The sequence below is a fragment of the Arvicanthis niloticus genome, chromosome 1, assembly GCF_011762505.2.
Source record: "Arvicanthis niloticus isolate mArvNil1 chromosome 1, mArvNil1.pat.X, whole genome shotgun sequence".
Classification (NCBI taxonomy): Eukaryota; Metazoa; Chordata; class Mammalia; order Rodentia; family Muridae; genus Arvicanthis; species Arvicanthis niloticus.
In genome coordinates this window covers 142,017,018-142,032,259 of record NC_047658.1, presented here as the reverse complement: position 1 = coordinate 142,032,259, position 15,242 = coordinate 142,017,018, and the positions used below count along the sequence as shown (strand labels likewise).

The 15,242-nt window shown below is 40.1% G+C and overlaps 1 non-coding gene across 1 annotated transcript; it reads right to left on the bottom strand.

The window, feature by feature from the left end:
* Window positions 1–13,712: 13,712 nt before the first annotated feature.
* Window positions 13,713–13,844, bottom strand: LOC117701786 (small nucleolar RNA SNORA17). Its single transcript, XR_004605864.1, has one exon. It is a non-coding gene; the product is annotated as a small nucleolar RNA SNORA17 (small nucleolar RNA).
* Window positions 13,845–15,242: the final 1,398 nt, after the last annotated feature.

Genomic DNA, 15,242 nt, shown 5'->3' with positions numbered 1-15,242 from the left:
CCATAGTGTCAGATATGCCCCCAATCTGTTCCTGTTCAGTGACTGCTCAAGTTAATACCAGATATTTAAGAGACAGAAGCCTCCAAAAGGAACAACTCCAGCCACAGCCAAATTAATGAATAGATTAATCTTACAAAGAAATTTCTCCTTAATAAATTATCTTACTTGCAAATGTGAACATTCGTAAAATACATATTTTGAGATCATTGCAAGAAATAAAAACAAACATCTATCCATATAATTAACTTAATCAGGACAAACAACCCAACTAGATAAGTCATGTCCCAAAGGACTTAATTGTGCTTACCTCATGGGTAATTAAGGCAAGTGTTTAAATAGTTTAAACTAGATCTTACAATATTTGCATAATTGCTTAGCTGCTTAGCACACTGGGGCTAAAGGAATTTTTCTCTTTGGCTTGGGAAGACTCTTGGTTCATTCAGCTAGGTACATTTGAAAAACAAGACTCAAATAAAATTGATTAAAAACTCAGAAGCCCTAACAAATGGACAGAAGCTGCTGACCCCTGTAGTTGAATTAGGAAAAGGCTGGAAGAAGCTGAGGAACAGGGCAACTATGCAGGAAGACCAGCAATCTCAATTAACCTGGATGCCTGGAATCTCTCAAACACTGGACCACCAACCAGGCAATATATACCAGCTGATATGAGGTCCCCAACACATATACAGCAGAGGACTGGGTTCAGTCAGAGAAGATGCATCTAGCACTCAAGAGACTGAAGGACTCAGGGAGTTTAGAGGACTGGTTGGGTGGGGTGGGGGTTGGTACATATTTGTAGAGACAAAGAGGTAGGGAGAAGATATGGGATGAGGAACAGTCGGAGGGTGAACCTGAGGTTGGGAATAAAACCTGAAGTATAAATAAATAAATGACAAATAAATAAAAATAAACCTCAGAAGCCAAATACTTTTCAAGTATCTACACTACAAACTCAACTGGAACTTGAAAATTCTAGCTTATTTCTGGACATATTTAGATAATTGTTTAGAATATGAGGTTCCCATCACTTTATTAAATCCTGTGACATCTGTTGGCAGTCTTCCAGTTTAAAGGAGAAGACGGATTTTAGATAATTTTCTATTTTTAAAAGAAAATATTAAAATATTTTTTCAATTGAACCACTCATTTAAAATAATACAAGCATATAGCTTAAAAAGAAATTAACATGACTGGTTTAAGTTAACACTAATGCAATAAAATGCCTGAGACAGCTAACCAGTAGCATAGCTTGGGCTCAAAAATTGGTTCTTGGCTGCATCACCCCCACTTCATGGAGGTGAATGGTCTCAGAACATGGAATAAGCAATCAGTTCCATCCTGAATCAGGAGGACGGAGAGGGTGGAGTCTTGAAATCTCTTCTTATTTCTAATTCCCTAAGAATCTCCCGATAGGAATCCCCTCTTACCCAATACCACCCGAAGACTAAAACTTTATACTCAGGTCTTTGCAAGCTACTAACCAAATTATCACTTCACTTTTGGGAAGTATACTGAATTAACAGAAACCCAGACAAAGTTCAAAACTGATTTATGCAAGTGGTTCCCATCTTTGATGACAATTACTACTTTTAGAATCTACTAGATGATATGGAACATCTCGGAGAATCTATGTATGCATAATTTTAAATGATTCATAATGTAAAAGATTGCAAAGACTATAGGTATGTATGTAATTCAGACCAGTATCTTCTGGGTTTAATTTCTCTCATTTTGCATTTGCTGCCAGGGATTTGAGTCCACATCCATTCCAGACTATGATGTTCTTTGCTGCTATTGAGCTTCAAAGTCAGACTCCCTTCATTTCTTGCATTAGAAAAAAAATGTAGCTTGAAAAAAAGAAGAAATTTTCAAAGCTAAACAAGCAATTAAAATGGGAAGGCAAGATTAGCATCTGTGCTGTTAAACCCCACACACTGTATTTTTTTCCTACTATGCCACATCGTCTCTCTGAGAAGAGAGGCCAAAGCTATAATCTCTCATAATCCTCCACTTTTTTTCATTTTATTAAAAACTACAAGCACATAGCAAGGTGTTTTCAATGCTGTCATACCACAGGTTAACAAATTTATGAGAAAAAATAGCTTTTTGGCTAATTTCCAACATCAACACATCAAAGGCTCAGGGTAGTCCTATAGTAAATAGATTGTATTTCACATTGACTATAGACTATGATAATACTTCAAAAAGAATATGATGGTCTTTCTCAAACTTATTTGAACATGAAACAATGTGCATGTACAGTATTCCAAGGGACAGCAGTTGGGGAAAGACTCCAGTTGTTACACAGGCCTATGTGTCACTTCCTGCATTGTGATAGAACCTTGCACTTTTGGCAGAATCGTTAGTATTTAATCTTATGACATATGTAAATCAGACATTTGTTATTGTTGTTGCATTCTGAACCCTCCAGGTACAAAGTGGCCATAGGCCACATCTTTTGGGCAGCCTGTCCCCATTCCCTTACTTGGGCCTCAGATAGATTGTTCCTTCATATCAGTGGCAGTTCCAGTTATGTATTATTGTGTAAGAATCTCTGAAAGTAATGGCTGAAAAATAATGTTTTATGATTTCCATGGACTCTTTGTGTTGACTGGGTTCATCTGGGTAGACTTTTCTGAACCATTATCGTATTCCTGTTGCCAGGTAGTGAATCAGGCTGAAGTCATTAGACTGTCTGACTGAACTTCCAAAGTTCTGCACTGACTTGCATGAAGCTGATGTCCATTGTCATCCAGAAGCTCAACTGTAGCTGCCAAGCAGAATTTCTGTCTTTTCCAGTTGACTTGAATTTTCCTCCTGAGGGAATCACTGAGAGCTGAAAGGGACATCTCAAGAACCAGGACTAAGAAATACAGTTGGAAACTGCACAAATTCTTAAGGGCTACAACACAGAAACCAGGGATCATCTCTTCCACCACATGCTATAGGGAAAGCAAGTCTCTAGGGCAAACTCATATCCAAGGGGATAGAGATAAGGCTCTAAGTCTTAATGCAGGAGTAGTATTCAGTCTTTTACTTATCCAGACATTTGTTACTCTGCATTATAAAGCCGATTTACTTGAATGTATTGCTATAATAAGAATTTAACACATTCTCCCAAAAGTCCATGGGTTATTAGTTTGGCTTCCAACTCATTTCAGTATTGGAAGATAATAAAACTTTTAAGTTGTGGGGCCTAATTAAAGAAAGTTAGGTCACTGGAAATGTGCCCTTAAATACTGCATTAAATAAGGTTCTCTAGAGCAGTGTTTCTCAAGTTGTTAGTTGCAACCCCTTTAGCAAACCTCTGTCTCCAAAAATGTTTACATTATTATTCATAACAGTAGCAAAATTACAGTTATAAAATAACAACAAAAATAATTTTATGATGCGGGGGGTCACCACAACCTAAGGAACTGTATTAAAGAGTTACAAGGTTAGAAAGGCTGAGAACCACTGATCTACAGGAACCGAACCAATGGAGTTTGTGTTTATGCATTGTGTGTAATATTATGAAAGAGGACTTTCTAGGCTAATTTAGACAATAGGAGCTGAGTATATGAATACTACAGAGACAGAATCTAGTAACTGCTCAACTTTGTAGTTGGTTTTCTCAGCAATCCTAATGTAATAATGGAAGATCCTAGAGAGTTTCTGGTCTTCATTCACACTGAACAGTCAAAGAAGAAGGAGTGTGAGCAAAAGATAATGGCAGCTGAACCAGGATAGACACACCACACTCACCAGCAGGAACAAAACCAGTCAGGTAAGCAGCACTTCAAGTCTCTGTATCTACACCACACACTTGAAGGTGCCACTCACTTAAATGGAAGAAAGAAAGGGAATAGAAGGGACATCAATGGCCTCCTCATGAGAGCAAAAAGAACAAGATCCTTACCAAAAAGGAGTGATTGATTTTAGGATAGAGGAGAGATACCTCTTCAAAGGAAGAGAAAAAAGTTTGTGTGAGGTGTAGAGAAACTTATGAGAACAGAGAAAAGTGGTGTGGATTTATACCTAATCATGGATGTCTATAAGCTAAGTGATATAGTAGGAAAAAATGTATACACCCAGGTATGTATACATTCATACACACACACACACACACACACACACACACACATACACACACACATCTAGAAGTGGTGTGGTTAGCTTTAGTTTTCAACTTGACATAACTTAGAACCCCTTGGGAAGAGAGTCTCAGTGAGGAATTGTCTACACTGGGTTGGCCTGTGGTTAACTGTCTTAATTTAATAAATTGTTGTGGAGAGATACAGCCCACTGTGGTGGGAAATTCCCTAGGCAGGAAGTCCCAAAGTATATAGGAGTGACAGTAAATAGAACTGAAGTCTATTTAAATATGAGATGACTAGTTGTATGAAGCTCCCGCCCTGACTTTCCATGATGAGGGTACATAACCTCGAATTATAAACTGAAATAAAACCCTTCCTCCCTGTACTGGCTGCTTTGGTGTCAACTTGACACAAGCTGGAGTTATCGCAAAGAAAGGAGCTTCAGTTGAGGAAATGCCTCCTTGAGATACAGCTGAAAGACATTTTCTCAATTAGTGATCAAGAGGGGAGGGCCCATTGTGGGTGGCACCATCTTTGGGCTGGTAGTCTTGGGTTCTATAAGAAAGCAAGCTGGGCAAGCCAGGGGAATCAAGCCAGTAAGGAACATCCCCCCATGGCCTCTGCATCAGCTCCTGCTTCCGGACCTTCTTGAGTTCCAGTCCTGACTTCCTTTGCTGATGAACAGCAGTGTGGAAGTGTAAGCTAAATAAACCCTTTTCTCCCCAACTTGCTTCTTGGTCATGATGTTTTGTGCAGGAATAGAAACCTTGACTAAGACACTCCCCTAGGTTGCTTTTTATTTGTTTTTTGTTTTTCTTTTATGTTTTCCTTTTATTGAAAATAGATTTTCTCACACTATATATTCTGATTACATTGTCTCTACCCTCTGTTTCTCCCAGCTTCTCCCTATATCCCCTCCCATTAGGATCCACCCACTTTCTGTCTCTCATTAGAAAATGTGCTTCTAAGGGATAATAATAAAATAAAATAATAAATACAAACATTATATAAATATATTATTATTTATTATTATAAAATAATAATAAATCAATAATATAAAACAAAAAATAACACATAATAGAACAAAACAAACAGAAAAAAAGAGCCCAAGAAAAGACACAGGAAACAGATATAGACACTGAAACTCACAGTTTTGCACACTCAGGACCTATAGGGAAAAGAGTGAGAGAAAGAAATTTTATATATAATATATAATATTTATGTATTATATATGTAATATATTGTACACACTATATATATTACATATGTGATGCATTGTATATGTAATATATTACATATAATATATAATTATATTATATACATAATATATTACATATACACTGTATATACTTTGTGTATATATATAAATGCATACATATATATTAAGTTTTTTTAAAAAAATTAAAGAACCAACATGACATTATGACAAGAAGCCTCCAAAGATTCTGTTGGGTTCATTTTCTGTTGTTCTGTTGACCGTCTACTGCTGGGCATGCAGCCTATCCTTAAGAGTAGTTTCCACAGTGAGACTTCCTGGTGAAAACTAAATTTTCATTTGTCAGTCATTATCAATTGAACATAACTTCTGGGTAAAAAGATGGGGACACATTCCACATCTCCTTTTAAGTCTAGGATACCATTTTTTATCAAAGCGGCAGAAACAAAACTGGAGCAAGCTTAAATGCACTTATTAAATAGTTTATTGACACGTGTCAACAATGTGCCAACCTCAGGGGCAATTTTTTGCAGGTTAACGAGTCCTACCAATGGTGAAATGATTATTCAGCTTTAAAAAAATAAATCTTATTATTTAATTGATATTACTTAGAAGCAAAGTAGTTTTGCAAACTCTACCCTGGTACTACCTATCTTTCCCATTCCCAATAATGTCCATATATTGCAATGATGCCATAGGGACATTTACAGTTATAATAACCATAGAAGGAGCACAGGAGATAGAGTGGGAAGAGGATTCAAATTTTATTAGAGATCAATGACATTTTGCAACTAAAACATAGTATATACTAAATTTCTCATTCTAGAATCTAAAGTCAGTGATATACATTTTAAACCCCCTAATGAATTTATCTCCTTTATTTTATAATTTAAAATTTTAATTAATGTCTTTTATTTTCAAATATCAATAATGTCAACCGTTAGTTTAGAACATGATTACAATAATTACTCCATTTTAAATAAACTACATATCTACCACTCCTTTTTGTTTAAGTAAAAAAATTTAAGCGTTTGCTGCCTTGTTTATTCAGAGGTTGTTCTTCATAATATCTCTTTATGTCACTGCTAGTCTGAATTTTTAGAATTTGTGTTTTCCAAACTAAACAAAGTGAAACAAAAAGCTTAACCAAAAAAATGGAGCCCACTTTGTGTTCATAAGCTACTCCTGGGCATAGGGGCTGCTTGGACTGGGGTTGATAGACCCAATAATACACTACTGGAAAAAAAAAATGATTTTCTCTTTCTAAGCCTCTATCAGTTGCAAACAACTTCTTGCTTAGAGTCGGGACTTTATGTCCACTTTCTTTTCTCAGTGCAAGAATTTTGTCTGATGGGTGGGGGGGGATATGATTAAAATTTTATTGTATAAAATTAATATTTAAAGAATTTCCTTTGTCTCATTCAATTAGAGGTAGCACATATAATTTCAGTCCAAGGCCTCAAACTCAGCTTAAACCTAAAGACTCAGTTACCCATGATTTTTAGTATTACTTATGTACTCAATGAATATTAAGTATTGTTTCTTGGAATCCACAAAGGAATGCTTCAAAAAATCCAGGTGGTGGATTCCAAAGTTACTGGAATGAATTTCTTCTCCTACATGAAATGTGTTGCTGTTTCCCTATTCTTTATATATATTATTCTCTATACTTTAAACTATCTCTAGATTGTGATACAAGTCTTGTATGAACATTTATTATAACATTAGAATGTATATATTCAGCTCACAATAGATTTTTCCATCTATTTTCAATACATAGTTAGTCAAATCTGAGGATGCATTATCAACAGGGAGAAAGGGCCAATTTTACTATGAAATAGGTACTGGATTGTAAAGAGAGATTAAGAGAGAAAAAACAGAAGCTGGAGTGATGGGTCAGCAGTTAAGAGCACTGGCTGCTCTTTCAGAGGACTGGGTTTAATTCCCAGCACCTACATGATAGATCACAACTGTCTATAGCGCCCATTCCATGGGATTCAGACTCCCTCACACATGCAGACAAAAAAAAAAAAAAAAAAAAAAAAAAAAAAAACAATGTACATAAAGAATAAATAAATAAATAAATCTTCTCTTAAAAATGAAAAGGACAGACTCATGACCTCACAGATGTAAGAAACTAATGAAGGAATTAGGTATGTGGCAGGAAGAAATAGTGTGTGTGTAGTGGGCCAGATGGTCACCTTCAAAACACGTCCATTTCTTAACTTCCCTAAGTTGTAAAGTGCTACATTTTGTAAGCGAGTACTATATCACATTAAGAATCTTGAGAGGGCCGGGCGGTGGTGGAGCACGCCTTTAATCCCAGCACTTGGGAGGCAGAGGCAGGCGGATTTCTGAGTTCAAGGCCAGCCTGGTCTACAGAGTGAGTTCCAGGACAGCCAGGACTACACAGAGAAACCCTGTCTTGAAAAACCAAAAAAAAAAAAAAAAAAAAAAAAGAATCTTGAGAGGAAGCACTTATTCTGAATAATTAGGATCAGTCCTGAATGCAATCACTTACACAGTAATAAGAGAGGCCAACTGGGGATTAGGTTAACCAACAAGGAGAAGATAGTGTCAAAATGGAGCCGAATGGGGCAGGAAAGATGGCTTTGCAGGTAAAGTTCCTGCCATAAAAACATGAGGACGAGCGTTTGGGACATAATAACATACAACTCAAATAAAAGCCTGATAGGGGGTGGGGTGTAGCTCTTGTACTAGGACAGTAGAGACAATAGATCCCTGGACCAGTCTGGCTACCTAGACTAGTCCTTATCAGGGAGTCTGAGTACAACCGAAAGATCCTGTGCCCATAAATAAGGTGGAGACTGTTCCACGCGCCTCCCGTGTCCCCTCCGCCCGCAGAAGAGAGACACGTGAGACAGTATTCGGGTATTACCACAGACGAGGCTTTAATCTTGTATCAGCAGAAGCGGAAAGACCGCTGAAGGGCCGAAACACAGGAAGAGGCACAGCTTAAATACACCCTAGAGTGACGTATTCACTTCTGATTGGCTGTTCACTCATTACCCATAATACGCCCCAGGATGGGCAGTGACTTTTGGCGCACTTTTGCCTTTGCACCTGCGCAGTTAGTTGTTTACTAATGGGGAGGACACGATGTCCGCGCCATCTTGGAATGGTGGATATATCACCGTTAACCGCGGCTTCCTACAGGAGACTATTCCAGTAAAACTCTCAGTGTCAACTTCTGGCCTCCACAAGTATATCCACACCCATACATGCATCCACATACAGGCAAACAAGCATTCGCACAGACCTGCACATCACACACACCCAAAATGGAGCCATATGAGAGCCACAAGCCACAGAATAAATATTAGAGCCATCAGAAACCAAATGAAGTAAAGAACAGATTCCTCTACAAAGACTCCAGAAGACTGTGGCCCCAACACGTACTGGTTTCAATCTTCTGAACTCCGGGATTCTGAGAGAATAAATTTAAGTTTCCAAGTCATTTGTTCCTGCATCCCTAGGAAACTAATTCTGCACACAAATTAGTTATAATTATATTTTGTGATAAGTGTCAAGAAAGAATAGTACAGGATGCTGTAGGAGTACAGCGTGGAAACTGGGTTTTTATTGAGTGTAGTGAAATGGAAAATGAACAATATGATTACAGACTCAGATATGGAAATTCTGATTACTAATGATGATGGCAAACGTGGCAACACATTTGTATACATGAGCTCTAAGAAATAGTCCTTGAAGTGTTGAAAATAGATGGATGACAGATGATTGACAGATTGATAAGGTAGGTAGGTAGGTAGGTAGGTAGGTAGGTAGGTAGGCAGGCAGGCAGGCAGGCAGGCAGGCAGGCAGGTAGATGTGAAGACTGAAGATCTGAAGTTTGTATGCCTTTGTGAGAAACATATATTTCCATTATGAAAGGATAATTTGGTGAGACTTGAAAAGACTTTACTTCTTCACTTAAGTGAAGTGTGTAGGCATGATGCTTTTAAAATTATGTTTGTCCACATCAACCAGCATCTACTATCACCTGAGTTTTTGATCTTAGCCATTCTGACTGGTGTGAGGTGGAATCTCAGGGTTGTTTTGATTTCCATTTCCCTGATGACTAAGGATGTTGAGCATTTCTCAAGGAGCTTCTCGGCCATTTGTGTTTCCTCAGTTGAGAATTCTTTGTTTAGCTCTGTACCCCATTTTTAATAGGGTTATTTGGTTGTCTGGAGTCTAATTTCTTGAGTTCTTTGTATATATTGGATATTAGCCCTCTATCGGATATAGGATTGGTAATGATCTTTTCCCAATCTGTTAGTTGCCATTTTGTCCTATTGACAGTGTGCTTTGCCTTACAGAAGCTTTGCAATTTGATGAGGTCCCATTTGTCAATTCTCGATCTTAGAGCATAAGCCATTGGAGGGGGGGCCATCTGGAGACCATTCCACCTGGGTATCCATCCCATGTGCAGTCACCAAAGGTAGATGCTGTCTGAAGTGCATGCTGACAAGAGCCTGATATAGCTGTCTCCTTAGAGGTCTGCCAGAGTCTGACATATTCAGAGGCAGATGCTCATGGCTAACTACTGATCTGATCAAGGGGTTCCCAATGGAGAAGTTCGAGAGAAGACTGAAGGAGCTGAAAGGGTTTGTGGCCCCATGAGGAGAGCAACAATACCAACCAACCAGAGCTCCCTAGGGTCTAAACCACCAGCCTGGGAGCACATAGGGAGGGACTCATGACTCCATCTGTATATGTAGGGGAGGATGGCCTTGTCAGGCATAGGTGAGAGAGGAGATCCTTGGTCCCATGCAGGCTAAGCTAGGCCAAGAATATCTATCTCATCATGAGGGTTATTACCAGCTAATTTCAAATAGTTGCTAGCTGTCTTTGATTAATGCTCTTTTCTGTAGCGTTCAAACAATTGCCTCCCTGCTTACCTAAATGGTCATACATGAGCTGTAGAAATCCCACTCTTAACCTTCCTCTACCCCATGACCATGTAACATGCCTGCTACAGGGCACACAAATGGGTACATAGCCCAAAATAAGGTAATTGGAGAATCCATGTTTATGGTGATTGGCCCAAGAGAGTGTCTGACTCAGAAATTTTGAGGAGAAGCTGAGAGAGAAATAGTATTTCATCATTTTTTAAGTTATTAGACTAAAGCCCTGGGAAATGCCAGTAACTATGATATATGCTGCAAAGTAAAGGTCACCCGATAACAGGAGAAAATAAAACCATCAAGCAAAGATGAGAGACAGCCAGATGGACCTGGTGATCTTCCAGCCCTCTCACTACATGGTGTAAGTGTTCTCTACAGTGCTTCTTGTGAGCTACTCCTTCTCCTTCCAAAGGCATCCTGGTTTTGCTTCAAGTAAATTGAATTGAATTTGTGTTTTTCTACAAGCAAATAAACAAACAATCCTGAGCTGAACAGTTTCTCTTGTGGTGATTAGACATTGACAGCTGAAAGTGTCTTCTCCCTCTTGATGGCCGCTTATATTCTCTGAATACTCCCTTAGGTGGAGGTAGAGGTGAAGGTGACAAAAATGAGACTAGCAGTTAGCCACTATCATTTGTTGGTAACTTAATGAGGGTCAGACTTTACGTTAGGCACCCTTTCCATTAGCACTTTTAAAAGCTTCATAACTCAATTGGGTATTAGGTTGGTATGCTACAGATTGGTAAACTGAAGCTCTGAGAGATTCCGTAATGTACGATCAGAAAGCAAATAAATAGTGGAGAATTAGAACCCAAATCCTTGTTTTGTAAGGTTGGTATTTTGCTATGTTCTTATACTATATATGCTACAACTATATAAAGTAGATCAAATCTTTTGCAATGGTTCTATGGTTTTAGGCTGACTCTGGGGGTAGAGGGGTGGGAGGTAGTGGTTTTCTTCTGATATCCCTATAATTCCCAAGATGCGAGTTGCTGTGAGTTGGGTTTGCACTTTAGCTATAAAATGAAGTCTCTTATGTTCCCTGAGAATGTTGCAAATCTTTCCAGGCTGATGATATAAATTCACGTAAAAAGGAAAGAAAATTTAAATGGCCATTATTGTTCACAGTCCAACATTCTTTCCTTGTTTATAGGAACTATTAAGATTAAATATTAAAATCCTGAGGTATCATTATATTATTCAAAGTCAAGTTTTTACGACACCTACGTTTACAAAGATGAATCTCAAGAGAATGGAAAACATTTGGCTAAGTGTTTTGGGGTTTCACCCCCACCCCAGGATGTACTGAGAGTAATCAAAACGATTTTAAGCCAAAGAGATGGCACCACTCTAAGGTAACTGAAGAGATTCAAATGATTTACTATACTCTATGCCCTATTCCTAACACGGAGTTAAGTGAAAGGAACGAGGTGAAATGGAAGCAGCCGTCTACAGATTCAGGGCCCATATGCCTGTATTTGTGTATAGTACACATGCTACATTGTTGCCTCAGCATCCATGCTACAGCCAATAACTCAACAATAGCTTTATGCCAGCCAAGGGGGTAATAAATGGCAGGCTGTAGAATGTTTTTATTCTGCATTAGTGCATTGCTTCAGCCAGCTAATGATTCTGACTTCCCAGTCTGCCTCCTTTATTACTGAACATAAATTTATAGGCAGCATCTGTCCTCCAGAGCCTAAAGCAGCTCCTGTGGTCCCTAGAGTGTGTTGTAGCCTCACAGTTACATAGGTAACATACACAGGACTTTTAAAACTGGGTGGTTTTCTTTTGGAAGCTGTAATGTGACACATTGTGTCCTGCCCTTTTTCCACACTTTAATGCCTGTAAATGTTGCAATGGTCTGCTAAGAGGCCTCTGGCTTCTGTTACACTAACAATATTGGAACCTCACTGGGACTCCTCTCGGATATCCGGTTGCTGTCCTATGTCATGGAAATCCTATAGTCGTGGATCTGTAGGGCCGGCCCCTTCATGCACTCTAGCAGTGGGGTAGAGGTTGAGATGGGTCAATTCAAAGCCCCGGATCTAGGCCTGAGAGTTACCTGAACTGTTTAGTTTGCCAACTCTCCTGCACCCACACCATCAGGACTGCTCATAAGCAACCCATGCAACCAGGGCTGGCTCTACCCTGCTGCCCAGGCAAGACGCAGGGCCCTTTCTCCCAAGTGCTGTAGCAGGTGAAGGGCAGGACAATTCCTCCTCCTCTCATGACCCTGGTTGGGCCAGTCATCCCTCCTGAAGCAGATGGTGAAGGCAAAAGAGAGGAGAGAGGGTCTCTTTCTCTCTTACTGATGCCACCACACAGCAGACAAGAGGCAGAGCAGGCTTAACCTTGCTCCTGCCACCAGTCAGCTTTACTGTGCTGCCCAGGTGAGGTACACAGTCTGCTCTCCCAAGTGCTGCAGCTAGTGAGGGCCAGGGGCAGCTCACCTGCTCTCATGACCCCAGGGTCAGTTCTCCCTCCTGCCACAGGTTGCAAGGGGTAAAAAGGAGAAAGGGTAGCTCTCCCTTTTCCATGTACTGCACAGGTTATGAGTGGCAGGGCCAAATCTTCCACACTCATATCCTTGGGCCAACTCACCCACAACTCCTGCAAAGAGGGTGAGCTCTACTTTGCTTCTTGGATGATATTCTGGCCCTGAGTACTACAGCTGGCTAGGGGCAGAATCAGCTCTCCTGTTCTCAAAGCCTCAGGGACAGCTCTCAGACCCAGGCGTTGGGGGGGGGGGGTGGTGCCAGTTCTACACTACCTGATGTACATGTTGATACTACCCTGTAGATATCAACATGTCCCCAGGCAGCCCAGACCATGGATGTCTACCCATACTTGATGCTTACAGACCCCTACTGCTGCAGGGCCATGGGCCCAGATGTGGCCCCTGGTGGCAGCATAGGCCAGGACCCCACCATGGTCCTAGATAGCAAGCATCATTAGATACATCAAACTGTTCCTCGCTATCCTTAAGTGTCCAGTTCTGCCTCTCTCTTCGTGTGCCCACATCCTTCTGTTTCTCTTTCTCTTCTGTTTCTCCACCACTTACTTGCTCCTCTTAGTGACACCTTAGGGATCTCTGAGTGTCTGGGGTCATCTCAGGAGTGGTCTCAGCTATGCTATGCCCTGCTTGTGCATTGTGGTTGTGGTTAGGGGCCATCTTGATTATGGTCTGCCCCTCCAGGATTGTACAGCACAAGACTGGTGACCATCTCACCAGGCCCCATGGAACCAGACTGGTGGTTGTCTGGTGCTCATTCTTCATCAGGGCCCATGCAGGAGTTGTCTATATCATGCTTACTCCTGCCTGGGGCCCAAAGTCCTGGATGTGGAACTTCTAGTCTCCTTCTTTCTTCAAATGGGCTGCATAATCCCAGAAGGGGTTTATATTCTCTCTGGCTTGCTCCCCGCCATGATAGCCTGTCCAGACCTGATCAGTGCAGGACCTGTGGTCATTGCAGGCTCACTTTTGGGGGGAATGTTAGACTCCTAATCACTCAGAGGGTCACAGGTCATAACACTAAGGCTAGACATAGTGTCTCTCCTCTCTGCCACGTGTTGATGCACATGAGATAGAGCAGCCATTCCTGCAATGCCTCTATGGGCAGCTAAATAAAAATTTAATGTAGCTATTACCATTATATAATCCTAAAAAAAAGCATTTTGATAGGTCACATTTGTCTTCCACTCAGAAATACATCTGTGATGCAACTTTCCTATCAGTACATTTGAATTTAGTGTCTGCCATGTTGCGAGCAGTATCATGGGAGAAATAATGTTAAATTAGACAACCTTTTCTCGATAGCTTGCTTCCAAGTTAAAAACAATATCATTGCAATAGCTCCAATCTACAGTGAATCCTGTACCTGTCATAAACAAAGTGCCAGCTAGTGCTGAACAAACTCAAAAGAGGTTTACATGAAATATTATTGTTATAAAATGGAAAAGAGGGTAGATTGTAAATGTTATAGAGAGGAAGGTTGGAGATTTGAAGATCATGAAAAGAAAGGAAAGAACAATTGGATGAACAGAAAGAAACAAAGCCATGAAATTCAGAAAAATGATAATTCAGAAGGGTGTGATAGATAGCTGTTTGCACAGAACTTTGGTTGTATCGTACATGTAATAGTCAGGATTTGTCGTCCACACTGGGTCTTAGGAAGAATGAGGAGTGGGCTTAGCTCAGAGATACAGCACTCTTCACAACAAAGGCTCTCAGGCCATAGTAGCCTGCAAACTTTGTTCAACAAACTAGAGTCTGATCCCCTTCCATTGCAGCAAGGACATTATTTAATAGAACAAGAACCTCTATTTCCAGGACTCCCCATCTTCTATTGCCCAGATACCTCAAGGGAACTGTGAAACAGTTCTGCATTTTATTTCATTTGTGGTTTTTACAGAGCGTTGTGTTGTTTGAGACATGAACTCGCTACACAGCCCAGGATGGCCTCAACCTTGTGCCAGCCTCCTGCCTCTTGAGGACTAATATTACACATATGCCATGCCATGCCTAGATTGATTCAATTTTTGTTTTTCCATGCCAGCTGTGTCTTTGAAATTAAGGACATTTCTGCTGTGGATCCTACATATAGCTCCATTTGTCTCGCTTGGCAAGCAACTCATCACACAAACACCACGATCGCTCCCATTTTAGAGATTTAAAAAGCAAAGCCATGCCTTTGTAAATCAGCGATGTGTTTATATCCAGGTGTGTCTAAGTCCAAACTCGGAGCTATAGCAGTGAATCCATGCTGAGACCTTGACAAGTTCGTTCCTTAATCTTTCAGAGGATAGTGTGCTTTGCTATTGGTTCAGTGTTCTTACCATTACCTCTATACATGACTGAGGTTTATTTGACTACATAAAAAAGGCCAGTGTAACTGCAAACAAACTCGTTTCTTCTTTCTATACACACATGCTGCCACACTGGACTTGCTTTTCACATTGTAAAATATATATTTAGTCTAGAACATTTTCCACATTTGAAAAGCTGCCTTTATTTTTCCC